A 27,312-nucleotide genomic window follows, 5' to 3' on the forward strand; every position below is an offset into this window, starting at 1 on the left:
GAACCAGAAATACAAACCGACAAGATGGAGGTGATGTAGATGACTCTAATTCACCTATTGATATGGATGTTACTTATGATTGTGAATTGAACTTGTCTACAGATTTTGAACCAACTTCCTTCAAAGAAGCTGCTTCTCATGATGAATGGAAAGAAGCGATGCAAAAGGAGTATGATGCCCTCATAAAGAATGGCACTTGGAAGCTGGTTGATCCTCCATTTGGAACCAAACCAATTGGCTGCAAGTGGGTCTACGAGAACAAGTACAAAGCTGATGGCTCACTTGACAAGCACAAAGCTAGGCTTGTGGCAAAAGGTTTTGCACAGAAGGAAGGGGTCGATTATGAGGAAACTTTTGCCCCCACAGCAAAATGGGCCACCATCCGGACACTCTTTGCACTAGCAGCTCAGAACGGTTGGAAAGTCCATCAAATGGATGTAAAAACTGCATTCTTGAATGGAGATCTAAAAGAGAATGTTTTTATGTCCCAGCCTGAAGGATTTGCTGTGAAAGGACATGAACATAAAGTATGCAAACTTGTGAAGTCCTTGTATGGCCTCAAACAAGCACCACGAGCCTGGTATGAAAAACTAACTGAGCATCTTCTGAAACTCAACTTCAATCATTTTGATCTTGATGACGCAACTTTATTTGTCAAGAAAGTTGGCAAAACAGTTGTATATCTTGTGGTATATGTAGATGATCTTTTAATGACAGGGAACAATGAAAGCTATATTGCATCCATAAAGAAAGAATTAGGAAAAAGTTTTGAAATGACTGATTTGGGCTATGTTCATTACTATCTGGGCATTGAAGTAACCTAACATCCAAAATCCATATTTCTTTCTCAAAAGAAATACATTGGAAATTTGTTAAACAGATTTGGCATGACAGAGTGCAATCCTCTTTCTACTCCAATGGAACAAAACTTAAAACTCACATCTATTGAAGGAAAGGAATTTGAGGATGCAACAAAGTATAGACAGCTTGTAGGAAGTCTCATCTACCTCACTACTACCAGACCAGACATTTCATTCACTGTTGGAATCCTCTCCAGGTTCATGCAAAAGCCTTGTGAGGGACATTGGTCTGCTGCAAAAAGAGTTCTAAGATACTTGAAGGGAACTCAAGACCTTGGAATCAAGTATACACAGGTGGACGACTTCAGCTTAATTGGATACTCTGATTCAGACTTCGATGGAGACAAAGAAACTGGAGTATCTACTTCAGGATATGCTATGAGTCTTGGATCAGGAGCTGTCTCTTGGAGATCACGCAAACAATCAGTTCCAGCAGATTCCACAACAGAAGCAGAATACGTGGCAGCAGCTGAAGCAACGAAAGAAATTGTGTGGCTCGGGAAAATTCTTGAAGATTTGCAGGTAAAACAAGTACAATCAACTCCACTCATGATTGATAACACCTCTGCAATAAAGTTGGCCAAGAACCCAAAGTTCCATGATCGTACTAAGCACATCAATACTAAATATCATCTGATCCGACATCATGTTGAGGCCAAAACAATCCATCTCCGTCATTGTTCCACAAATGAGCAAATTGCAGACATCTTCACCAAAGCGCTTGGAAGAGAAAAGCTTGAAAGATTTAGAACGATGCTTGGACTCACCAACATCCCTTCAGATTAAGGGGGGGGAATGTTGACACCTAATCCTCTGCGATTGGGTGAATTTGGAATGTGAACAGTCATCAAGAAGATGAACTGATCAGTCACATTCATGTATATAAACAATAGCTACCTAATGAAATAAACGAATCAGTTTTTCTGGGTTTTTCTGCCAAGTCTGGAGTTACTCCTGGCCTGACAATTACCTCACACAATCACTGAGAAAACCCCGGCTGATCCAGATATTGAATGAATGGCCTACACTGCTCTGCGCAGTCCTCACACGGGCTCTGCGTCACTCAGTCTGTTGATCAATTTGCTGCCCAGAGTCTTCGGTCTCAACCTTCCGATCTCACACCTTGACTCCTGGCTTCTGAAAGTGACTCTCCTCAGCAAAATCTCAGACTCTCTCTCACCCTCTGCACTCCCTCTGTGTGGCCCTTCGTGGCCCTGCGTCAGCCTCTGCTTTTGGGCTACTGGATCACTCTCTGCATCTCTCTGTTGATGATTCTCTGGCTAAGAAAATATCTCTCTCTGGAAGCTATCCCTACCCGTCAACTACAAGAAATCTCCTCAATTGAATTTTCCTCTTGAGAACTTCTCACTTCAGAAAATCGATTTCTTGATCTCTCTCGGTGTGTTTTCCAAATGACTCTCAAGCCCCTTCTTATATCTTCTTGTTGGACAACCAACAACCTAGATTAACTCCTAATCAAAGGCTCAGATCGTTTTGACTTGATATCCATCTTTTTCTAGAAGTTACACCAATAATTAGATTAATACCCATTAATATTTTAATTTTCCTAAGTTTAGACTTAGGAACTCCATTAAAAATATTAATTATTTTAATAAAATCGTCTCTGGGTGGAATTTCCCAAAACGGTTTCTGGGTTCTTTGGAATGCATGTTCCCAAGCCTCCTTGCAAAATTTGAGGCTTAGAGCACATCCAATGCTACCCGAAATCAACAGAAACATGGTACCATCGTCTACCTGTCAATTCAGTCCACAGTTGGCGGGAGTTTAAGAAATTGTTTTTGGAGAAATTTGCTGATGACAAGACTCTGATAATGCTATTAAAAGAGCTCAGGAACTGTAAGATGGGGGAAAAGGAGAAAGTAAAAGATTTCAATCAAAAGTTCAATTGTATATTGAACAAGTTTCCCCCAGGCATGCAACCTCACAATTTGATCACTATTGACTATTATACAGTTGCCTTGCCGACAAACATTTCCTCTTTTGTCAAACGAGTTGCAAAGGAGACATTGGCTCTAAACTTTGTAGAAGCAATCGCTGTGAAAATAGACTTGCGTGTTGTTGGAGTTATTACAGATGATGATGAATCTAAAGACTCCAAGGAGACTAGCAAGAAGTCTCAGCCTTCTTCAAGTAAGGCAAAGGAAAAGGATTCCAAAAATATTGAAAGCTTAACCAAGACATTAAAATCACTTACCAATGAAGGTTCATAATTAAAGAGAAGGCCAAACGAGGCTTCTACTAGTGGCAAGGCCCCCAAGTCCTTTCCATTCCCAAGGAATAATAACAACAACAACAATCAACCGGCTAAATTTGCCCAGAGTTCGAACGTTTTGTTGCATACTGAAAATATGGGTATGGATAACTATTAATCTTCCCACCAGGAATATCATTTAGAGAAAACATGCCCACAGTGGAACCACAACACGAATGCTCTTGCCGCACAAATTGTGGGTACCTTACTAGTAGATGAGGAGTCTGAGCAAACAAAAGAAACAAAAGAACCTGCAGCAGATGAAGAAAGTATAGGTATTGGACATGCAGTGAATGATTTTGATTGTATCCTCATTGCTGATAAGAAAAGTGATGAAGCACCACCTCAAAGCAAGGCCCCCCCTCAGAAGCAAAATGGTTGATATAACTTGAGGAGCCAAGGGCCCATTTTTGAATAAGAAGTGACGAGACAAAAATTGAAAGAAAAATTGTTAAGAAGAATCTCACCATTGGTTAATCCTGCTCAGAATACACAAAGTAAGTCTGGAAATGCAACTGCTTCTAAGAACACTTCCTCCAACAACAAAAGTAAGTCCATCACTCTAGAAGTGTCAAACAAAGCCACTCCTCCAGACACTTCGGCACTGCCTGCTAAAAGTGAAACAATTGATTATAACATAGTTGAAGATTTGAAGAGAGCTCAAGCTAATATTTCCATCCTTGAGCTCGCGAAGATAGCAGGCTAGTGTGAACTACTTGTCCAAGCCTTTTCAAAACCTTCTCCAGGTGACAAAGCTTATTCCTCTCAAAAGGTGTCTAGTAAGTCTTATGGTTCCCTTGAATCTGTGGTTACTACTGTAACATTAGATGCTAATACTCTCTTCCCTCCATTTTTGTTAACTTTTGAAATTTTTAATTGCAATTTCCATAATTATTTAGTCGATTCCGGTGCATCTGTAAATGTAATGCCATTATCTGTTGCTAAGAAAATAAACGCTAAATGGGACAAAACTGATGCACAAATCATTCAGCTGGACAAATCTCTTGTCCAAGCTATTGGTGAACTCAATAATGTTATTATTCGATTATCATTCGATTATCGAGTTCACCAATGTATAAATATTGTAATTGTGGACATCCCTGAAGCCTATGGTGTACTCTTGAGTAGAGACTGGTCTAGTAAATTACAAGGGTATTTTTCTACAAATTGGTCACATTTATGGCTTCCATATAAGGGCAGAAACAACCAGATTTGATTAGAAAGTGAATCATACATGAAATAAACTATGACACAACTTGAATGCCATAATGAGTCTATTGCCTTTGCTGATTTAATATTTGGAAACTGTTTCTTGGAAACCGACCACGGGTGTTATCAAGCACAACCATCATCTGTCCCACCAGATACACAGTTGAAGCTCCTTCCTTGTTCTCCAAATGGTGCAAATGAATCTTGTAATATAGATGTACATAGTAATAGTAATGATAGTATAAGAAGAAAATTAGTAGCTAATAATATAGACTTTATACTTTGATGGTTCAAAGACGCAGGATGGATCTGAAGCTAGTTGCGTACTTATAGACCCATGAAACAAGAAGTATATCCTATCATGTCGTTTGGAGTTCGAGTGTACAAATAATATCGTCGAATATGAAGCACTCATCCTTGGACTAAAGAAAGCCATCAATCTGAAGGTAGAGTTTCTCAAGGCAATTGGTGACTCGGAAGAGGTTACTCGACAGTACGAGATACTATCCAATGTGTTTCACCAAATCCTAAAAGCTACTAGCAGGAGGTATGACCATTAATAATTTTTTTAAAGCTTTTAATATTATTTTTGTTCCTAGGCTTAGAAATGTTGCAGCAGATGCATTAGCAAATGCAACTACTAGGATGTCGCCATTGAGAAATGGTTTATCTATTGAGATTATATATAAACCATTTATGCTTGATAATGCCACTAATTTTCGCATTTTCAGTGATGACCAACAGATGCTGCATTTCATGGCTAGGTTGGACGTGTTTAAAGATGCTGCCATAGAAGAGGATGAGCACAACAAGGATTTGCAAGACGAATTTAATGCAATGAAACGAAACACCATGCCTAAATGTGTGGTGTCCCTTGAAAAATTATATGACCTGCAAAACTGGTTCACAGGACGAACCAATATAAAGTTAGAAATAATTAATTCCTACTTGTCTATGGTTGTAATTCTCTATTTGAGGAGTTTGTTCCTTCATAATAGGAATTAGCTAGAATATAGTTTCTCCTAGTTTAGTGTGTGGTTGAGAGAATCTCTCAACCACACTACTGTACGTCTAAGATAGAATTCCTATCTTGAGACTTTTTCTTGTATAAATATGTGTGTAATTTCCTTGATGCAAGATAATAAAAATATATTTGAGTGTGTGCTATTTTATCTTGGTATCAGAGCTTCAGAATCCTGTGGGCCTGGCCCTTGTGGGCTTGGCCCCTCCTGGGCTGAGGCAAATAAAAGATATATTTTGTTTTAGCTTCTGTTTGTTTGTCCATCTATATCTAAATATCTGTTGAGGGAAAACCGTGGTGTGATAGATTTTGCATGCTGCCTGGTGGATAGTGTGTTACTGTTCGTGTGAAGGCGCCGGATCACATTTATGGAGTTTGACCAACTGCATGGTGGTCGGATCTGCAGGATGGGGCTGCGTTAACCTTGGATCTAGAATGGCTGAGTTGAAGGTCGCGTGGTGGCAGCTTGAATCAGAGGCAGTGTGGTGAATCTGTCTGCTTCATCGATCTACGTGGAGGTGGAGACCGTGAGGCTGCAGTGGAGGTGGAGACCATGAGGTTGCAGCGAATCAATCACGTGCTCGTGGCGGATTGGGGGTCGATCTACGTGGAGGTGGAGACCGTGAGGCTGCAGCGAATCAATCGCGTGCTCGTGGTGGATCGCGGTTTATCTGCGTAGAGGTGTAGCAATTAAATGAGCTGTTGGGGGATCTGTGGAGGCAGTTTGTTGACAACGGTGGTGTTGGAGCAATCTGCGGTTTCTTTTGAGGGATCTGCGATTCTTTTAGGTAAGAGTTGTGTGGGAATTTGATCCTCAAATCGCATCTGATCTCGGGTACAGATCTGTGTATCCAGTTGTGGAGACTGTTGTTCTCTGTTGTGTGAGTTCCACCTCAGTGTAGAGCCGAGACAGTGAATCCTGGTGTGGCTGCCGATTTGAGATCTTGTGACTGATTTTGTGAATTAAATCAGTCGGCGGTGGAGAGCCAATTCTGGCACGCTAAGTATTGTTTATACGCTGGAGAACTGCCTGCGTGGAGCTGGCTGTGTATGTCGAGCAGTCAGTGGTGAGATCTGCAGGGTCGAAGAGGACCGTTGATTAAATTGTTGGCAGGTGGCTGAGATCTTGAGATCTGCAGGATTAGAGTGGATCTCTGGTTTCTATTTTTGTGAAGCCCTTGTTTGAAGCATTAGATGAGCAGAACGAGTGTGCAGAGAGGAGCTGCAATGTGACTCAAGTTTGTGAGCTGCGTGGATAAGTGCACCCATGCTCGTAGCATCCTGGTTGGTGATGAGAAGAGGTTGCGGCCAGTGGTGCTCATCCCAGATGTGTGAGAAGAGGGACGTCACAGACCTGCTCGGCAAACATTTTTCCCTTCGCCCGACTGCTCAAATCTAATAGTGTGTTATCCAGTCTGATCGATGTCACAGGTTTTGCGACGGTTTTCTATTTTTTGCATTCTAATAGAGCCACCATGAATGGATCCCCTTTGGGTCCAGTCTCGACCTGGGCCACTTTCTTGGATTTGGGTCGAGGCCGAGCCGACTAGTAATTTACCGCTGCTTCAGATGACCTTGAGAACAAGGAAGGCATAGAAAATCTGCATCTCTATATCTATATTTGTGGTTGAATTGTTGATTTTAATGAATTGGAGTGGATCTAGTCAATATAAAGCAATGTGTTATACCAGCTTTCCCAATAGAATTTACCCTCAGATTGAGACATTTAATGTTGCAGATTTGCCTTACGCTCTATTGGACGTATGTGAAGATTTTTATAGCTCCTGCATTGTGTTATATTCAGATCATTATTGCACTTCATTGCATTACCTGTGACAGGAAGGTAAAATGGATGCGCATAATGGAGACCAGAAAGTGGATGTACATAATTAGCCTGAAAAAAATTTGTTGAGATAAGTTACTACAACATGACCTGGATATACATGTTTGGGCTAGAATATGGTCAATTCTCTCACATCACTTTATCTCTGCGGGAAGCCACCATGATGAGAAGATTGCTATGTATGAAATTGACTCGCTAAGACGGCTTCATGATCAAATCGAAGGTTGGGAGCATCAAATCTGGCTGGAGAAGTGTGTTTATGATATTTACAACTGTCGCTGATGATGAAACAGAATCCATTGCTAAAAGTGCATTTGAGAACATGGAGCAAGTGGTGTTAAAGGAAGAACAATCGCTGATTGAAGAGATTGCAGATTTGTGTGTGTTTCAGCGATTTCTATTATGGTATCGCAAATATTATTGGCATAATGTTTGTCTTGATGAGCCAAGTGGGAGTTGAGCGAATGTGTTACTGTTTTGGAGATTGGACGGCCGGCAGTCCACTCCTAAGTAGATGGTGAAGGAAGATACTTGGCTATGTCAAAGGCATGGCAGCGATGGCAGGTACCTTGATGGCGATGGAAGTTAGGCACAAATCTGGCATTGTTCCGGACTCTAAATAGTTGCTGTTATGTTTGAAAAATAATCATCTATGGGCAGAGATAGAGAAATTAAACCTGAAGAATTTATGTTTTATTTAGTTTCTTGGAATTATTGAACCTTATTGAGCCTAGCTAACTCAATGTAGGTAAAGTTGTTTTGTTAGAATTCATGACTCTAACAAATGACAAGATAAGCATGGAGTTCCAAGAATTTATTTGACAAAGATGCCCAAGATGTGAACAATGAACAGATGAGATAAAGGAGCAGCAACAACGTTTATGGTGGACAGCAAAATAGATGTTTGTTTGAGTTAGTGTAGTTTGTGGAATAGACTCCCTAGCATGTTATTGTAATAGTCATTGTATGTACCCAGAAACTCCAAATGTGGAATCAAATGTAAGATTTTTTAAAGGCATCTGAAAGTTCGTGGTGATCTTAAAACCACTTTGTAATGGTTTGTGGTCAGCTTGAAACCATCTTTTGTCACTGTAATGTGATGGTTGGTGGTGAGCCATAAACCATCTATAGAGTTTTTGTGGCTGAAGTGCTTTTGTGACCAGCTTGCCTTTGTGGCAGAATCGCCTCTGTGGCTTGAGGTGCCTTTGTGGCCAGGTGTACACGAGAGCTTTGTGCTCAATTGAGCAGGTGGACTGCAGAACACTTGGCTCGGACTCAGATGATTTTTAATTTTCTGAGTAGAAGGGGATTGGCGTGCTTTTCGCGCTGACAGTCGCGCCAGGATGCGCAACTGGCGCATCTGTTAGGCCATTAATAGCGCCACCGCGCCAAAATACCAGACTGGTGCGGAATTTTATGGAAAGATCATGCCAATTCACCTTCAAGGGGATTCATGGGAATCCTCATCTTTGTTTAACGATTTGCGAGAGGAGGCAGATCAAAGAAGTTGTGGATTTGTCCGAGGGAGGCAGATTGTGTTTTGGAGGTTCTGTACATGCAATTCGCCTGATGGTGGTGGATTTGACTATCATGACAAGTAGTCATTAAGGGGGGGAGTTAGAAATAATTAATTCCTACTTGTCTATGGTTGTAATTCTCTATTTGAGGAGTTTGTTCCTACATAATAGGAATTAGCTAGAATATAGTTTCTCCTAGTTTAGTGTGTGGTTGAGAGAATCTCTCAACCACACTACTGTACGTCTAAGATAGAATTCCTATCTTGAGACTTTTGCTTGTATAAATATGTGTGTAATTTCCTTGATGCAAGATGATAAAAATATATTTGAGTGTGTGCTATTTTATCTTATAAAGACTCAGAGCTCGAAGTTATCATCTAAACAAGTCAATCTAGGAACTCAAGAAGATTCGAAGTATGTAAACCTTGGTACATGTTGTTCTCCACGAGAACGGAAAGCATTCGTCCGCTTATTCAAACAATATCGTGATGTGTTTGCATGGACATACGACGACGTAAAGACGTACGATACTCGTATTATCCAACATGTCATTCCCATCAAAGTGTTGAGAAATCTAGGGCATAGCAATTAAGTGATTTCTATTCTATTAGTAACTGTTTGTGAGTGCTTTTTACATCTTTAGATTAGGATCTTCTTTTACTTAGGTTATTAGTGTTCTTCTTCATCAAACAACGACCAATGCATAAACCATAAAGAGACAAGAGACACAAAATATAGGTTGTCAGCCAGAGCTAAAACCTCTCACTCTTTGAGATGAAAACTGGCACAAATTCTTCTTATAGAGATTCCAATTGACAAATACCAAGACCAAAACACTTGACCTATTTTGCACTCCAAGATCAAGACACAAGCTCTCTTTTGACAATGACAATGAACCTTCTGCTCCTTTCCTTTTCTCGGCTCCTCTTCCACTTCAATGTTCTTTAGCTTCAAATCTTCGGCCTTCGTACTAGACTTTACCTTCTTTGTCCCAGCCTCTCTTCTGCTGCAACTATGGTACACTTTCTCTGTTCTTTTTGTTGCACTTAGGCTTCAGACTTTGCACTTTGTTGGCTACCCTTTCTAGACTTTACCTTCTTTGTCTCAGCCTCTCTTGTTAAGTTATGGTATGTTCTATGCTTATAGCATTTTACTTATCTTTCTTATTATTATCCATAGATTAGCAATCACATGTACATAAAGTAAAGTGCAGATAGAACATTAAACAATCGACAGGAAACAAGCCAAGATAAAAGACACAAGATGTGGCGGCTAGCCAGGGACAAACCCCAATGTGGGGAAACCCTTTGATCAAATCTTCCTTTATCTTCAATAATTTAGCAGAGAGAAATAGTACATAAATCTGATTTACATCAGTAGCAGCAAACCCTAGATCAGTGGCATCGGCATCACCGGCATCATCGGCATCACCGGCATCATCAGCATCACCGGCATCAGCATCATCGGCATCACCGGCATCAGCATCATCAACATCACCTACATCATCAGCATCACCGGCATCAGCACTAAACTAGGGCAGACAATATCTTGCAAATCGACCATCGGATCGGCTTGATTCCTTCACCAAAAAATGTGGTCTTCTGAGGAGAGTCAGATCCACCTACAACGTAGTTCAGAGAGGGAGAAAGATGGTCAACGCTAGTCAAACTTCCAATCTGCAGTTGCAGCCTTAAATTTGCGTCCTTCCTTCCACACATGTGAGAGAAGAGTCTCTTTCTGCGTAGTAGGAGAAGAGCCTCTTTTCTGCGCAGGAGAGAGAGAGAGAGATGTGATGAGATGAGTGAGTCCAAATGAGGAAAAGACCTCCTATATTTATACACAACTGTTGATGATTGAATAGATGCGACTGTTGGGCTTCTGAGCCTACATGAGTTGCTAGTCGGCTTGATAATTATTCCATAATCAAAATAAATTCATATCTCCATAAATACTTATCGGAATCGGATGATCTTTAGATCAATCCTACACAACTCGACAAGAGGAATCTAATAGAAATATTATCAGCCATGAATAAGATGACCCACATGGAGTTTGGCCTAGTTGCCAATTTTAACACTCCCTCTCAACTAGGGAGAACTCCATTTGCAATTCATCTGTCAGTCGCTACTATTCATCCATCAAATGCACTGGCCTGTACAGCTTGACCCCTCCTCTACTCTGCTCTGTTCTGTTCTGCCCTGTTTTGCTCTGCTCTATTCTGCTCTGCTCTGCTGTGTCCGAATTATGAAGAAGAAGAAATGATCGAGGATGTATCATACTGACTCAAAGTCAGTCTTAGAGTGTGTACCACTGGTCCCAGACTAGTCCTCAACCGACCCGAAGTCAGCATCATAGTAGTAACCATTCCTACCACTGGTCCAAGACTAGTATCATCCTCCACTGACTCAAAGTTAGTCTCAGAGTATGTATCACTGGTCCCAGACCAGTGTCAACCGACCTGAAGTCAGCGTCATAGTGGGTACAACTCCTACCACTGGTCCCAGATCAGTATCATCCTCCACTGACTCAAATTCAGTCTCAGACTATGTACCACTGGTCCCAGACCAGTCTCAACCGACCCGAAGTTAGTGTCATAGTAGGTACCACTCCTACCACTGGTCCCAGACCAGTCCTCCACTGACCCGAAGTCAGTCTCAGAGTGTGTACCATTGGTCCCAGACCAGTCTCAATCGACCCGAAGTCAGCGTCATAGTAGGTACCACTCCTACCACTGGTCCTAGACCAATCCTCCACTAACCCGAAGTCAATCTCAAAGTATGTACCATTGGTCCCAGACCAGTCTCAACCGACCCGAAGTCAGCGTCATAGTGGGTACAACTCCTACCACTGGTCCTAGACCAGTATCATTGATCCCATATCAATGAAGGTCATCCTAGCATAACGAGTACGGTAGATACAACGATGCGTCCATCGATACTACTATGGTCCCTATCCTCATTTCCCTACTCATTGATCAGATGAGAGGTACTTCCCATGAGTCCCAGATGGCATGGGTAGGATGCCTCAACAGGAGAACTAATCAATCCTGTCCACCGGAGAGCGAATCATCTTGTCCCACAAGAGAGCGAATCATCTTGTCCACAGGAGAGCGAATCATCCTGTCCATAATCGCCATGGAGAACACATCATCCAGGCCTCACAGGAGAACTAATCATCCTGCTACACAACCGTCATGGAGAACATATCATCCAGACCTCATAAGAGAACTAATCATCCTGCTACATAATCGTCATGGAGAACACATCATCCAGACCTCACAGGAGAACTAATCATCCTGCTACATAATCGTCATGGAGAACACATCATCCAGACCTCATAGGAGAACTAATCATCCTGCTACATAATTGCCACGAGGTATCACAGGAAAAGTTTGATTCTTTTTCCCTGTACACGTACACCACCAAGGGATGGTGAGTCACCCTGTGGTCATATGTCGCTCCAAGAAGTACCCCGCACCCCCCCCGGAGCTCCCAGAGCTCAATACATCATACAGGACCCTCATCAGAGGGTCTTTGAATGACACCAAGTCATTCTCGGAAAGTCAGGAATTTGACTTTTCCTAGGGGCTTTGTCAGGATGTCAGCAACCTATTCATCTATACTGATATGTTGGAGCCTTATTGCTCCTCGCTGCACCATATCTCGAATATAGTGGTACCTGATATCGATATGCTTGGAGCGATCATGAAATACGGGATTCTTTGATAAACGAATCCTACTCTGGTTATCACACAGGATCACAGTGGTATCCAATGTAAATCCAAACAGCTCACTGAAGAGCTTTCATAACCAGACTGCCTCACAGGTGGCCATGTTAGCAGCAATATACTCTGCCTCAATGGTGCTCTAAGTCACCGACTTCTGCTTCCTGCTCATCCAGGATATCGAAGTAGATCCCAAAGAGAAACAACACCCGGAAGTGCTCTTTCGGTCCACCACACTGCGTGCCTAATCAGCATCAGTATACCCAAGTAGTCTCCATCTTCGGCAGTGTATCTTAACCCATAAGTAATTGTGCCATGAAGATATCTCAACAGATTCTTGGCACCAATCCAATGTAAGTGGTGAGGTCCAACCATATGTTGACTCAACGTGTTGACTGCGAAGCATATATCTGGACGGGAGTTCACTAAGAACATTAATGCCCCGACGAGTTGACGATACTCGGTGGCATTTCGTAAAACAGGTCCAGCAGCGCTGTCACTTAACTTCTTAAAGTCAAGCTCCATTGGGGTAGTTACAGGCTTGCAGTCCACCATACCAAATCTTTTCAATATCTTCACCACATATTTTCCTTGAGATAGGAAAATTTCCCTTGGCTTCTGCCAAACTTCAAGTCCTAGGAAATAGTGCATTAGTCCTAGGTCCTTCATTTCAAATTCAGAAGCCAACTCCCTCTTACATTTGTGAATGAGAGGGTCTGCACCTATTAGAAAGAGGTCGTCAACATACAACACCAGTATGAGAGGTTTGTCATCTTCAACCTTAAAGTAAAGGTTGGGATCGGCTTCACTCCTAGTGAATCCCGGCTTCATCAAGTAGCTATCGATCCTCTCATACCATGCTCGGGGTGCTTGCTTCAGCCCATAGAGGGCCTTCTTCAACCTGCACACATGAGATTTTCGATCATAAATCTCAAATCCTTCAGGTTGCTCCACGTAGACCTCTTCTTTGATCGAACCATGCAAGAATGCAGTCTTAACATCCATCTGATGTAGTTTCCATCCTAGTGAAGCCACAAGGGCTATGATCGAGCGGATGGTGGTATATCTAGCAACAGGTGCAAATATCTCGTCATACTCTTTTTCTTTCGGTTCCCTGGTGTCAGCTTCTTGAGAGCTCCTCACTGTAGGAAGATTGTTCATCTTGCTGAGAGCCATATCTTTGTCAAAGGTGACATCATGACTAATCATGACTTCCCTTTGATCAACTACATAGATTCTATAGCCCTTAGTATTTTCACCATAGCCCACGAAGATTCCTTTCTTTCCAGATGCACCCAATTTATTCCTTTTCTCTTTCGGCACATGAAAATATACAGGGCTTCCAAAAATTCTAAAATGAGATATGTCAGGTTTCTTACCGGTGAACATTTCTTCAGGAGTCTTGGAACCCAATGCTTGATGAGGGCATCGGTTTTGTACATATACAGCGGTGTTTGCAGCTTCGGCCCATAGAAACTTCAGAAGTCTTTGATCATGGAGCATGGCACGGATAGCTTCCACAATCGTACAGTTCTTCCTTTCCGCCACACTATTCTGTTCAGGAGTATATGGTGTAGTAATCTCCCTCTTAATGCCAGCCTCTTTACAAAAATCATGAAACTCATTAGATTCCATATTCAGTCCCATTATCAGTCCTTAAGATCTTGATCTACTTTTCGGTTTGATTCTCGATCAAGGCTTTGAAATGTCAAAACCAAGAGAACACTTCATCCTTCTTTTTCAAGAAGTATATCCAAATATTTCGAGAATAGTCATTTGTAAAGGTAAGGATATGAATATCCTCCCAAGGAGTTCACAGGCATCATACCAGATATGTCTGAGTGAACTAACTGTAATATATCAGAGGTCTTGCTTTGGCTTGAGGGGAATGGTCCCCTTTTGAGCTTTCCTTCGACACATTCTGGACATAAACCTTCTTTCTCTACTCGGAATTCGGGCATCCCTGTTACCCTTTGTCTTACATCGAGTAGATCTTTATAATGAAGGTGGGCAAACCTTCGATGCCAAAGTTCAGACTGAAGAGATGTGTCACAAGACATGACACCTAGAGGACTTCCACCGACCTGATATAATGAATCAACTCGAAACCCAAGAGTAAAGGCATCTTTAACATTGTTTTTCCATACACGTACCTTGCCATCGCTGAAGGTCACCTTGTAGCCTTTGTCTTCCATTGCCGAGATGGACACCAGGTTCTTTTTGAGGTCAGTTACATATAATACATCTTGGAATTTCTAGCCTTCTTGAATGGAGGCCACCAAGCGCTTGTCGATAGAGTCTCGGATGATCTTCTTTGTTTTGACTTCACCGGTTTTCCATTTGTTCCTGGCAACAGCGGGTGCATTTGATGGAGGATCAACAATATTGCCTCTCACATGGTCCAACACTCCTTGATCTTCTAAGGTTAGATCGAGAGACATCTTCCATCTGTGATAGTCAGCTTTCTCACAGAGCTTGTCTTCGGCAGGGAAGAGTGTTGAGGATCCCATAGTTCTTTTAAGATAGGCTTGCCAATCTTCTCTTCGGTGATTGCCCTTGCTCTTGCTCGAGCTTTGTCTTCACCTCAGCTCTGATACCATGTTAAGTTATGGTATGTTCTATGCTTATAGCAGTTTACTTATCTTTCTTATTATTATCCACAGATTAACAATCACATGTACATAAAGTAAAGTGCAGATAGAACATTAAACGATCGACAAAAAACAAGCTAAGACAAGAGACACAAGATGTGGCGGCTAGCCAGGGACAAACCCCAATGTGGGGAAACCCTTGATCAAATCTTCCTTTATCTTCAATAATTCAGCAAAGAGAAATAGTACATAAATCTGATTTACATCAGTAGCAGCAAACCCTATATCAGCGGCATCAGCATCATCGGCATCACCGACATCAGCATCATCGGCATCACCGACATTAGCATCATCGGCATCAGCACTAAACTAGGGCAGACAATATCTTGCAAACCGACCGTCGAATCGACTTGATTCCTTCACCAAAAAATGCGGCCTTCTGAGGAGAGTCAGATCCACCTACAACACAGTTCAAAGAGGGAGAAAGATGGTCAACGCTGGTCAAACTTCCGATTTGCAGTTGCAGCCTTAAATCTGTGTCCGTCCTTCCACACATGTGAACGAAGAGTCTCTTTCTGTGCAGTAGGAGAAGAGCCTCTTTTCTGCGCAGGAGAGAGAGAGTGAGAGATGTGATGAGATGAATGAGTCCAAATGAGGAAAATACCTCCTGTATTTATACACAACTGTTGATGATTGAATAGATGCGACTGTTGGGCTTCTGAGCCTACATGAGTTGCTGGTCGGCTTGATAATTATTTCATAATCAAAATAAATTCATATCTCCATAAATACTTATCGGAATCGGATGATCTTTAGATCAATCCTACACCTCTCAACGAGAGGAATCTAATAAAAATATTATCAGCCATGAATAAGATGACCCACATGGAGTTTGCCCTAGTTGCCAATTTTAACATCTCTTCTGCTGCAACTAAGCTGCACTTTCTCGGCTACCCTTTCTCGATTATTTCTACTACACTTAGGTTTTAGACTTCATACTTTGTTGGCTACCCTTTCTCGGCCCTTTATTTTGCACCTAAACTTCAGACCTTGTACTATCTCGGCACTTTCTTCTACTATGCTTCACACTTTCTGCTTCAGACTTGGGGACTGAAAATTTGTGTCTAAATGAAATTCAGATAGCCCTATTTATAGTGGTTTGCCAATCTAATAAGCCGACTTGAAGAGGTTAAGTCGACATGAATGTTTGGAGGAGTTAATTACTTCATTTGAGGCCGAATTGAAGAGGGGTTCCTTGTGCTTGTCTTGGAGGGCTACTAGACATTTCTATTGACTCTTACATAAGTGTAATATGCCCAAGAAGGGTCCATCATACATGAATTAGACTCATTGATTTTATGACCAATCCTAAGGACTCACAATGGGATTCATACTAAAATAAAATTCCTTGCTCATGAAACCCATGAGACAAGAATTAAATAATATTTTTATTTTTCTTCTTTTCATCAATTACATAAAATCACAATTACACATGTCATTATGAAGACCAAACCTAGTTACTTTTCAACGTCCCTCTTAACTAGGGACGTATTCATAATGGTACTTGGTCATTCTCAATCTGAAGAATTTCTCATAAGAAGAGTCGAATTGGTTTTTGAAAAGTGTAACTAGGTTCGGTCTTCGTAATGGCATGTATTTATGTAATGAGATGTAAAAAAGAAAAATAAAATTATTGTATCGCTTGGTTCATGGGTTTCATGAGCAAGAGCTTTTATTTTTGAGTCAAGACTTCGATTGAGAGTCTTTAGGAATTATTTGTCATCTAGTCATAAAATGATAGAATCATTATCATGTAATGAAGTCATGTTACACTTTGTAAAAGGTCAAACTTGTCTATGTAAAGTATCCTTCAAGACCTTGTCACTTATCCTCTTCAAGTCGACCTACAACGAAGAAAGAACTTGCTAGAAGAAGTCGGCCTCCCTACTTGAGATCATGTCGGCCTAAGGGACATGAGATGATGTGTATAAGTAGCCACACTCGACTTCACTTACAGGCAAGCAACTCGACAAGCGTTCAATCAAGAATAAGTGTGAAGTAGATCCCAACAGTAGAAGTGAGAAGAAGGTATAGCAAAGGAAGGTTTCTTCTAGGGATAGCGAAGAAAAAGACTTTTCTGGGATTAATGAAGGAATGATTCTTCTGGGGTCTATCTTGGGTTATATACTCTCCCACAAGTGAAGGAAGAAGGAATGAAGGCATCACAAAAGGATCGAAGATAAGCAAATATAGGTCTCTCTTAAGGAGACTAGGGTTTCTGATCTAGGGTAAACCTAAGAGACCAAGATTCTCTGGGTGACTGAGATAATAGAATCTGGGATTCTCTAGAAGGGACTAGTGAAAACCTAGACACCGAGATTCTCTAGAAGAAGCAGTTTGAATGATAGAGACCGAGTTTCTCTAGAGGAAGCCGAGGCCCGAGGAGAGCAGTTCGAGATCAAGAAGGAAGTCAAGACAAGGAAGAGGTGGAGCATCAACGTTAGTGACAATGTTCTTGGAAGGATACTAGTGTCAAGGGTCTTTGTCACGGTCTTGGTATTCGTCAATTGAAGATCTATAAGAAGATTTTTTGTCGGGTTTTCCTCAGAGGTATTGGCCCTGGATGACAAGCCTACATACTGTGTCACTTGTCTTCTATTGTGCATATTGGTAATTGTATTGATGAAAAGAACATAATAATAATATAACGAAGAGAAGACTATAAGCTAAAAAGTAAAATTATATCACAAGCAATTATCAAGCAGAGAAATCTTTTAACTCCTTCTGCCCTAGATTTCTCAACACAGTATTAGAGCTTAGGTGTTGAAGTCAAGAAGGGGCATTCAATCAAGAAGACATCAAGTCTCAAAGAAGGAAGGATCATAGCAAATTCAAGGGCTACCAAGGTCAAGATCTTCAAAACCCCAGATCTAAGAAATCTTCACCAACAAGAGTCTTGAAACCATCTTCAAGAAAGAAGGGAAACTAAAACATTCAAGAAGGATCGTGAATCAAGCTCTCTCTCATCAATCTCTCAAGAAGCATATCCCCTATCAACATCAAGATTGAGGAGGAAGCAAGAATCAATTTCTCAAGTAAGTCTATGACTATATCTGATCAATGTTACTTGGGAGCAGGAGCGAAAGCGGGTAGCGGGAGCGACATTTTCAGAAGCTCTCGGTTTGGGAGTGAATCCCAGAGCGTTTTTTATATAATATATATATTTTTTATATTTTGATACATATATGTCAACAAAAACATGTAGAATAATGAATTAGATATAAAAAACAGAAAAAACATAGATTGAACCATATAACAACAATCATCTAGAAGTTATAATCTTCATCAACCACGTCCACAAGTTAGTAACATAGTAACATACAACATATTGAGTCTCATGATTCATCAATCTTAAAGTTTCAAGCTTTCAAAATTCAATATATAACATTTATCATCATTGATGACCAAAGTTGTACTTGTAAGCTAAGTGTAACCATTACAACAAATAATATCTAACATGAAATGAAATGTTATAAAATGAAATGAAATGAAACAACTTTCAACTTTCATGAAGCATCATATTCATAATTCATTACTAATGAGTTATAATTGCCAACTTCAAACTTAAATTGTCATATATTGCTTAAAAAAATATCATAATAAATATGAAAGAGTCAATAGTTATAAAAGCTACTAGAAACTAGAAAAGAGAAGTAAATCTATTATCTATTTCTTATGCTTGGGCCTCTTGCCACCACGAGAAATGTCTAATTTTTTAGTCTTGTTGGAAAATCAAGATCTTTGTCATTAATATCACCCTCTAAACATTAATATCCAAAGGTATCTTTGTCATTACCTCTGTATCTGTATAGGGATCTTTGTCATTAATATCACCCTCTAAGCATTAACATAAGATAGAAAAAGCATAGCATGTCAAGTCAAGATTTTGTTTGAGTGATGCGTACATTTTTAGGAGGGTCATGATAGAGGAGTTCGACAACCAATGTCACTAACATCAAGGTACATAGAGGAATTGGTGCTCTTGATTAAATACGAGTTCCATACCCTAATACATGACAAAATTCAATGGAAACATTGCAATCCCCCAATTCTGAAATCCTGAAAAACTAATAAGTCTGCTGGATTTTGAATGAAATCTAAAATTCTACTTTCTCCATATGAAATCCAATGAAGCCAAAACAACTCTCAAACATCCTGAGTCATTTCATGGTAATGTTAAAAATTTAAGTAAAAGGATGAAAATGAAGATTAAGGAAAATGTCACTTTTACTAAGAATTTAACATTACCATGAATAACATATCAATACTAGGGCCTAGACTTGATCATTAAGCTGCCCCACTCAAAAATTATTAGTTTCTTTAAAAAAAAATGCATTTCGAACATTACTACAAAAAAAAAATTGCAAAAAAGGCAAAACGCTCCCAAAAAGGTAGGGAGCAAAATTTTTTTGTCGCTCCCGCGCAGAGCGCGGATTGGGAGCGGGATCGGGGGGGGGAGCGCTCCCCCGCAACATAGTATCTGATAATAACAAAATGTCTTTTTGCAAGGAAAGCAATAAATTGGTTGGGGCTGCAAATTTCCTTGCATGGAAGAAAAGGATAGACCTAAATCTTATTGAGAATGAGGTCATGGATCACATCAAGGGGTCGATAACCCAACCTCCAAAGGAAGATACTCAAGCACATGTTAGATTCATGAAAGGAGAAGTGAGAGCTGAGGATTCTTATAGAATCTATAAAAGAATCTCTAATCCCATATGTATCAAAGTTTGAGACTACAAAATCTATATATGACAAATTGGTAGAGTTGTTTTCTGTAAGTACTGCAAGAGAAGTAATCTCATTAAGGAAAGAAATCTACAAACTAAAGATGTCGAAGGAAGATGGAATAACCTCATACTTCATGAGGATATCAGAAATTCGAGATCAACTACAAGAGCTGGGAGAAGTCATGTCTGATAGAGAGATGACCACAGTGGTACTGAATGCACTACCGGAAGAATGGGGTAACTTCACTTCAAGTTTATATGGGAAGAAAGAGACTACTCCATTTCAAGATCTATGGTCACTCTGTAAGATCGAAGAAAGTAGACTGAAGGCAAAAGTTGATGTAGGACCAAATGAGCAGAATCAAGCATATGCTGCTATGACAAGAAGAAAAGGGAAATTTGGAAAGTTTGGTCCTCAAAAGAAAAAGAACATGGCTAAGGTAAGATGCTATGGTTGTCAGGAACTTGGGCACTATAGAAGAGATTGTCCTAAATGTAATAAGGACAAGAGGGATAGGGAAGAAGCCCATATTACTGAGGAAGTGAAAGAACCTGAGACAAAGAAGCTTAAGAAGGAAGAAGTAAAAGATATTTACTATGACTAAGATGATCTTCTTCACTTAAAGGTACTTTTTGTTTGTAATTGATAGATAGGAAGTGTTATTTTTTGGTAGCATTGGATGTTCTCTAGCTATGAAAATTGGTGGAGATGCTAAGGCACATGAGTTCTAAAGAACCTAGAAATCGTTTGGTGAAATTCCACCCGGATTGTATTTTATTAAAATAATTAATATTTTTAATGGGGTTCCTAAGTCTAAACTTAGGAAAATGAAAGTATTAATGGGTATTAATCAAAATATGGGTGAAAATGTTCTAGAAAGCAGATGAAGTCAAGTTTTAATCTTAGCCGTTGATTAGAGACTTAATCTCGGCTGTTGAAGTCTCAATGAGAAAAGTATAAGAAGGAGGCTTGGGGTTCATTTAGAAAGACACACAGAGAGAACGAATTGATCTGGAGTTCGATTTCTGGGGCTAAGAAGCTGAGAAATTCGAACTGAGTGATCATTCTGCAGTAGAGGGGCAGGGATAGTTCGTGAATACTAGGCGGAGAGCCACTACTAGAGGTAGCGCAACATCTAGAGGGACTAACGCTAGGCCAATTTGGGCCCATGCAATGTTGACGCAGAGCCAGAAGGGCCAGCGCATAAGTGAGGCTGCCCTCATGCAGAAAGCCGGAAACTGCTAGGGAACTGTAGGAACAACCGAGAGAGGTTGACGCAGAATTTCCAGGAGGCAGAAGAGATAGCGCAGGGCTGACGTAGAGCCTGTAAGGCTGACACAAGGCAAGCACAAAGATAGCTGAGGTTAGCCAGTTTTGTTGTCAAGTCAGACGAAATCTGCAGGGTGAAGTGAGGTAATCTCACTCAAGTTTTTCCACCATTATATTTTTCTCTGCCACTGGATTGCTAAGAAGGCAACCAACATTGTATTCAGAATTTCTTCTTAATAAATAAAACCCTCAGAGCTGTTGCACTGGTTTTCCCGCATTGGGTTTTTTCAAGGACTATTTTTTCCAAAAATAACTATGTCCTATGTATCTTGTTCTTTGCTCAGTTTGTTGTTTCATGTAATCAAATTTAGTTGGTGTAGGCTGCAGAAGTAATTTACTTCAATATTCAGAAAATAACTTGATAATGTATCTTAAAATCAAGTAGAAGTAAATTTAGTTTTGCTGCAGTAGGGGTTCCTTGAGTGTAGGAATATTCACATGGTATTAGAGCATTGATTTTGGAATAGGAAGAGCAGATACAACGCTAAGCAGAGAGGCCAAAAGCTGCATTTGGCAGCAATTCAAATTCCCTTGAAGGGATTGCGCAGTCCTTGCCGGGAAAGCAGAGATTCCAAGGAAATCTCTCTCTGAGAGAGTTGACAGAGAGGTATGATTTCCGGTTCGTGAGCTTGCAAAGGCAAAGGGAGTGACGTAGAGCCTCAGCGCAGTGCTTGAAGGGCGCAGTTTCTGTCGGGGCAAAAATTCATTGGAAAAGAGCGAAGACACATAGAAGGGAATTTTCTCCTCAGAGAACTTTTCTTGCCAAAAGTTCGAATTTTTCACTTGCCAGGCAGCAGACCAATGCTGAGCAGTGACTAGAGGAGTCAGTTCGACAGTTAGGGTGAGATGGCATCACATGGACTCAGAGATCAGGACAGATTGAAAGGAACTTCCAACTATGTCATATGGAAGACTGGAATCTTAGCTGTTCTGGAGGAATACAATCTCGAAGCATATGTCAAGATTGTTGTGGCTGTTCCCACTGACAATGATCAGAAGAAGAAGTATGGAGTTCGAGATCATGTGGTCTCACATTTGTAGGGCAAAGATACAACCCGAGAAATGTGGGAAGCTTTTTCTTCAGTGTATGAAGGTTCTTCCGAACATTGGAAGATGTACTTAGAACAAAAGTTGCAACGAACATTGATGCAGAAGGGAGAAGGGGTTAAATCCTATCTTCAACGTCTTCAGGACACCAGGGACCAACTTGTTGTAGTGGGGTCTACTCCTCAGTCTACTCCTTAGTTTTTCGTAGCATCGGATGTGCTCTAGCCATGAAACTCCTTAGTCTACTCCTTAGATTTTCGTAGCATCGAATGTGCTCTAGCCATGAAAATTGGTGGAGAGGCTAAGGCACACGAGTTCTAAAGAACCTTGAAATTGTTTGGTGAAATTCCACCCGGATTGTATTTTATTAAAATAATTGATATTTTTAATGGGGTTCCTAAGTCTAAACTTAGGAAAATTAAAGTATTAATGGGTATTAATCAAAATATGGGTGAGAATGTTCTAGAAAGCGGATCAAGTCAAGTTTTAATCTTAACCGTTGATTAGAGACTTAATCTCGGCCGTTGAAGTCTCAACGAGAAAAGTATAAGGAGGAGGCTCAAGGTTCATTTAGAAAGACACAGAGAGAGAACAAATTGATTTGGAGTTTGATTTATGGGGATAGGAAGCTGAGAAAGTTGAACTGAGTGATCATTATGTAGCAGAGGGGCATGGATAATTCTGGAATACTAGGTGTTGACCACTACATGTCAACTACCCACAGCAGTACACCCCCTTTTTTCGCAAAAGGTATAGCGCTTGATCGATATGTCCGTGCCATTCGACTTCCATCATCAACCTGATCGTGTTATGTTGCAAACCTAGTCTGCATGTGTAAATTGTAAATAATCTTTGCAGATCCGGGTCATGTATGTAAATTGCCTAGGTGGACCTAATTTTCTAGTGATAATCTACATTCTGGAAGGTTTTTTGTCTCACCGATCCATGATCGGCAAAGTTTTCCTTTAGCCTAACCCCAAAGCCGGAATGAATTTTGTCATTAGAATCTTAGGGGAATCCTACTGTTTTGATCTGCTAGATTATACTTGGTCGCAGAACTGGGTGGTCTATGAGGGTCTATGTCAAATTGGTTTTCCCTCTTGAGATGTAAAATTGTAAAAGTCATGATGTAAAATGTCTTGAAGGTTAGAAAATGTTTTAATCCCCTCATAAGTCCTAAGTCCTAGGTCCTAGGTGATTTTTCAAAAGGCTAAGTTCTAGAATCCAAAAATAAAAATTTAAAAGAATTAAAAAATAGATAAAAGCAATAATAAAATAATAATAAAAAATAATTAAAAATTAAAAAAATAAAATAAAATAATAAAATAATAATAAGTCAAAGTTTTGAGTAAATAAATGTAGAATTTCAATTTTTTAATATATTAAAATGCATTTAAAAATTCGACGGATGAGATTAAAAGAAATCTTGATCCTCATCGACAGTCGAGATTAGTTTGACATGGATCACTTGAACTAGCCGTTGGTAATTTTTCCTTTAAATAGGGTGTTAGGGGTCATTTGAGATTAGATTGGATCTAAGACTCTGGTGCTAAAGAAAGCTCTCTTGTAGTCATCTTTTGTGCAATAAAGAAAGACTTTGGAGTTGAAAATCTTGCTGGCGTTCCTCTTCTGGAAATGCTGTAAGATCTTTTATTTTTTTGCATAATTTTATTTTCAGTTATTGATAATAGCTTGATGAAGATTAATTCAAACACAAGTATCTTGTTTGATCTCTGGGGTTTGAATGATAGTTTAGATTCTGAAATATAATGGCAGGTATCTCCATTTGATCTAGATTTCACTATTGTTTTCTCCCTCTATGTTAATGGTTGATTTTAAGCTGTGCAGGAAATCTTAGTTTTGAGTTTACCAGGCATTAGGGGAAGTTCTCGGCTGAACCAGCCAACTCCCGGATTGCGTTTTCTAAAAGAGCCTAGCTAGTTTTAATCCCGGGCTTATCATCTGAAATTTTTTATGAATGCATACAGGGTTTTCTGAAGTATCTCACATTAAGTTTAGAATTCTGAAAATATTACTGTGGATTATTGACAAATCTGGCTGCTTAAGAGTCGAAAATATGTAAATATTGTAAATTTTTAGTTGGTTTTAGGGTTTTCAGTTTTGTTTTTTGGCACATTTTACTTCTGGGTTTTTTGTTTTTACCATTGCAGGTTGCAGGTATAGATTTTAAAGGTTTTTCAGGGTTTCCATCAGGCAATCTGAAGCGGATTGATTTAAATTTTTTTACAATTTCTGATGAAATTTCAAGGGTTTTCAGTTGCTGCCTGGAGGGTTTCTTTTTCGCAGAAGGATTTCGAGATTTGTTTCAGGTGTGCATTCTTCAAGCTGCAGCACTGGCCATCAAATCTTTTATTCTCATGCTGCCGCATTTTCTTCTGGCATTCTCAGCCACTACACAAATCTCATCAGCTGCCCGCAGCATCCTTGCTTGCAGTCATTCTCTACGTTGCCAGAAAACTTCAATCCTCTCCAGCGCTGCCTCTTTCTCTCTCATCGAGTTGCTGCCACTATCCACGCAGCTCCCCTCTTCATCTGCGGTGCCTATCCGTTGATTAATCTTCAACCCGCAGTCTCATCCTGCCTCTGCGTTTTTCCTCCATCTCCCCACGGATCTCCTCACTACTCGCTCCACTGCCCTCACTTCTCTTGCCGCCCTCCATCTGTGCGTTCTGCTGTCCAAACCCTTCACGCGTTTTATCTCCAAGTTGCCATCGCTGCCAAATCTCTGCGGCATTCCTCCAATCAAAACCCTCCACGCTGCATCCTCTCAGAGTTCCTCACACTATTGGGCCTGCGGATTTCCTCCACTCAGGCAACAAACCGTCGCTGACATAGCAATCTTGTTAACAAATCCTGCACATCCCCTCGACCATCCGAACTTCCGCTTCTCCATTAGCTCCATCCATCGCTCTTCCCCGCAAAACTTCCGCAGTCGTTACCCTCTTCATGTCGACCTGCATACGTTCAATCAGTAAAAAAAAAAAAACAAGTTTTGGTAAGTTGTATGAGTTTAGCATAGGTGGTTTTAGTTTTTAGTTTAGATAGCTTTGTTTAGATTTTTATTAAAATCTTTATGTTGCATGTTATAACATGTATTTAAAAAAAAAAACCAAATTTCGTTGTTTTATTTACTTTATTTATGTAGTATAGTTAGGAGTTAGGGTTTAGATGTTAGTTTTCATTTTGTTTATTTAGGTTATATGTATATTTAACTTAGGATTTTATATGAAAAATTAAAAAATTTCATAAAAAACTAAAAAGTTAAAAAGGTTTAGTTTTTAGAATTAGATTTTTTTTTTAAGTTTTTAGATTTATTTCTTTGCAGTTTTAATTTAGATTTAAATTTTGTTTAAATAAATAAATAATATCAAAAAAATAAAATAAAAAATATATAAAAATATTCTTAGGTTTAGTTTTATTTGGGTTAGAGTTAGACTTTTTTTTGCTTAAATTTTAGTTTTATTTTTAAGATATTCTTAGTTTTAGTTTTCTTTGGGTTAGGCTGTAGTTTTGATTTTTTAAAGTTCAGTCTTGTTTTAAATGTAGAGAATCAAAAAATCATAAAAAAATAAAAATATTTGAAAATAAAAACTTTTGAAAAAAGACCAATTAAAAATTTGAGAATGCCTTTTCATGTCTTTTTTCTGTTGCGGGATTAATATCTATCATTTTTATATAGTTAAATGCACTTAATGTTTATTTGAAGTTAGCTATGTGAAAGTGGTAACTGTTCAGCATTTAAATTTTATGATCATTTAAAGCATTTAATTTTTCTTGAAGTTTAATTGCTGGATCATCGTTAAAGCATTCTGAATTTACTGAATATCTTGCATTGCTTGGGTTATTTAATGATAAATGATTGTTAATGGTGGAATTACAAAGTTCATATTTCTACAGCATTTGATAAACAATTATTTAATCATTAACTCCATAAGGCACTGGTACATTAATTTCTAAATCAATCAAGTGCTAAATTGCCTTGTTGTGTCTCCCAACCCAACTGGTCTACAGTTGGTCTTCTTTCATCCCATAGGGTCTACCCCCCTTAGCCTCGGGAGACAACGTAAACTGAGGGATCGGGGATCAGGGTGACAGCCTCCGGTCTGAGCGTTGTCGTGACAATCTGTGCAACAACATTTTTTGGCGCCGTTGCCAGGGATAGAGTTTTTTCTGTCCTTGGTTTATTCGACATTCATCTTCTCATTTCTCATAATTCTTTCATCTTTCTTATCTCTCATTTGAGCTGGCAAATTCAGCATTTTTTTGGCATCAGTTGGATCTTTTCATCACCTCATCTTTCGTCATATCAACAACTACTCTTCAGTTCGTTTCTTGTTTGGGTGGCGACTCCATTTCTTTTCATTTATTTTTTCCCGGACAAGAAGCCTCTCTCATATCAGCTTGTTTGTTGCTTTTTGGATCCTAGAATTAGATTCATTGTTCAAGTGGCGACTCCACTTCTTTCATCTGTTGATTTTCTTGAGCAGAGATCTCGTCCCATCATCCATTTGGTCCCTCGTTATTCATCATGGATTATTCGTTTAAACCATGTCATTTATTGTAAATTTCCATGATTTTCCGAAAGAGGCCATTTCTAAATTACTTTTGTTCTCAGGTGGTGATTCAGTCACTGTTAGAAAGCATTTAAATAGGTTTACTTGTGTAATGATCATATATTGTAGATTTCCTCAATATAATCATGAAGATGTCAAAATGCGTCTATTTGTCCATTCTTTAAAGGGTGATGCTTTGAACTGGTTTAATAATTGTTCTGAAGATTCTTTCACTTCATTACAAGACATTGTCGATGCTTTTAAAGATATATATGGTGATCTAGATAGCTCGCCTTGTGCCCCTAAAATTGTGCAACAGAATGAAAGTAATCTTGTAAAAGGTCCAGCTGTCGATGAAAGATTTCAAGACAATTCTTCATATCAGAATGTGCCATCCACCTGTACCATTGCAGATCAAATCCATGATAGTGGAAAAGCAGGGACAAATTGTAAAAACAGTGTTGACAATGAAAAGGAAGATCAGAAGCAAATTATACAAGAACTAATGCGACTGGTAAAAAATATGGAGATCAA

General features: G+C 39.7%; 1 protein-coding gene across 1 annotated transcript in view; it reads left to right on the plus strand.

The window, feature by feature from the left end:
- LOC149218262 (uncharacterized) overlaps nt 1–27,312 on the plus strand; it is a 595,146-nt gene that overhangs the window by 282,134 nt on the left and 285,700 nt on the right. The gene's annotated exons all lie outside the window — the stretch shown is intronic.

The sequence above is a fragment of the Pinus tabuliformis genome, chromosome Q, assembly GCF_031772625.1.
Source record: "Pinus tabuliformis cultivar Carrire ecotype Pingquan chromosome Q, CPIR1, whole genome shotgun sequence".
Classification (NCBI taxonomy): Eukaryota; Viridiplantae; Streptophyta; class Pinopsida; order Pinales; family Pinaceae; genus Pinus; species Pinus tabuliformis.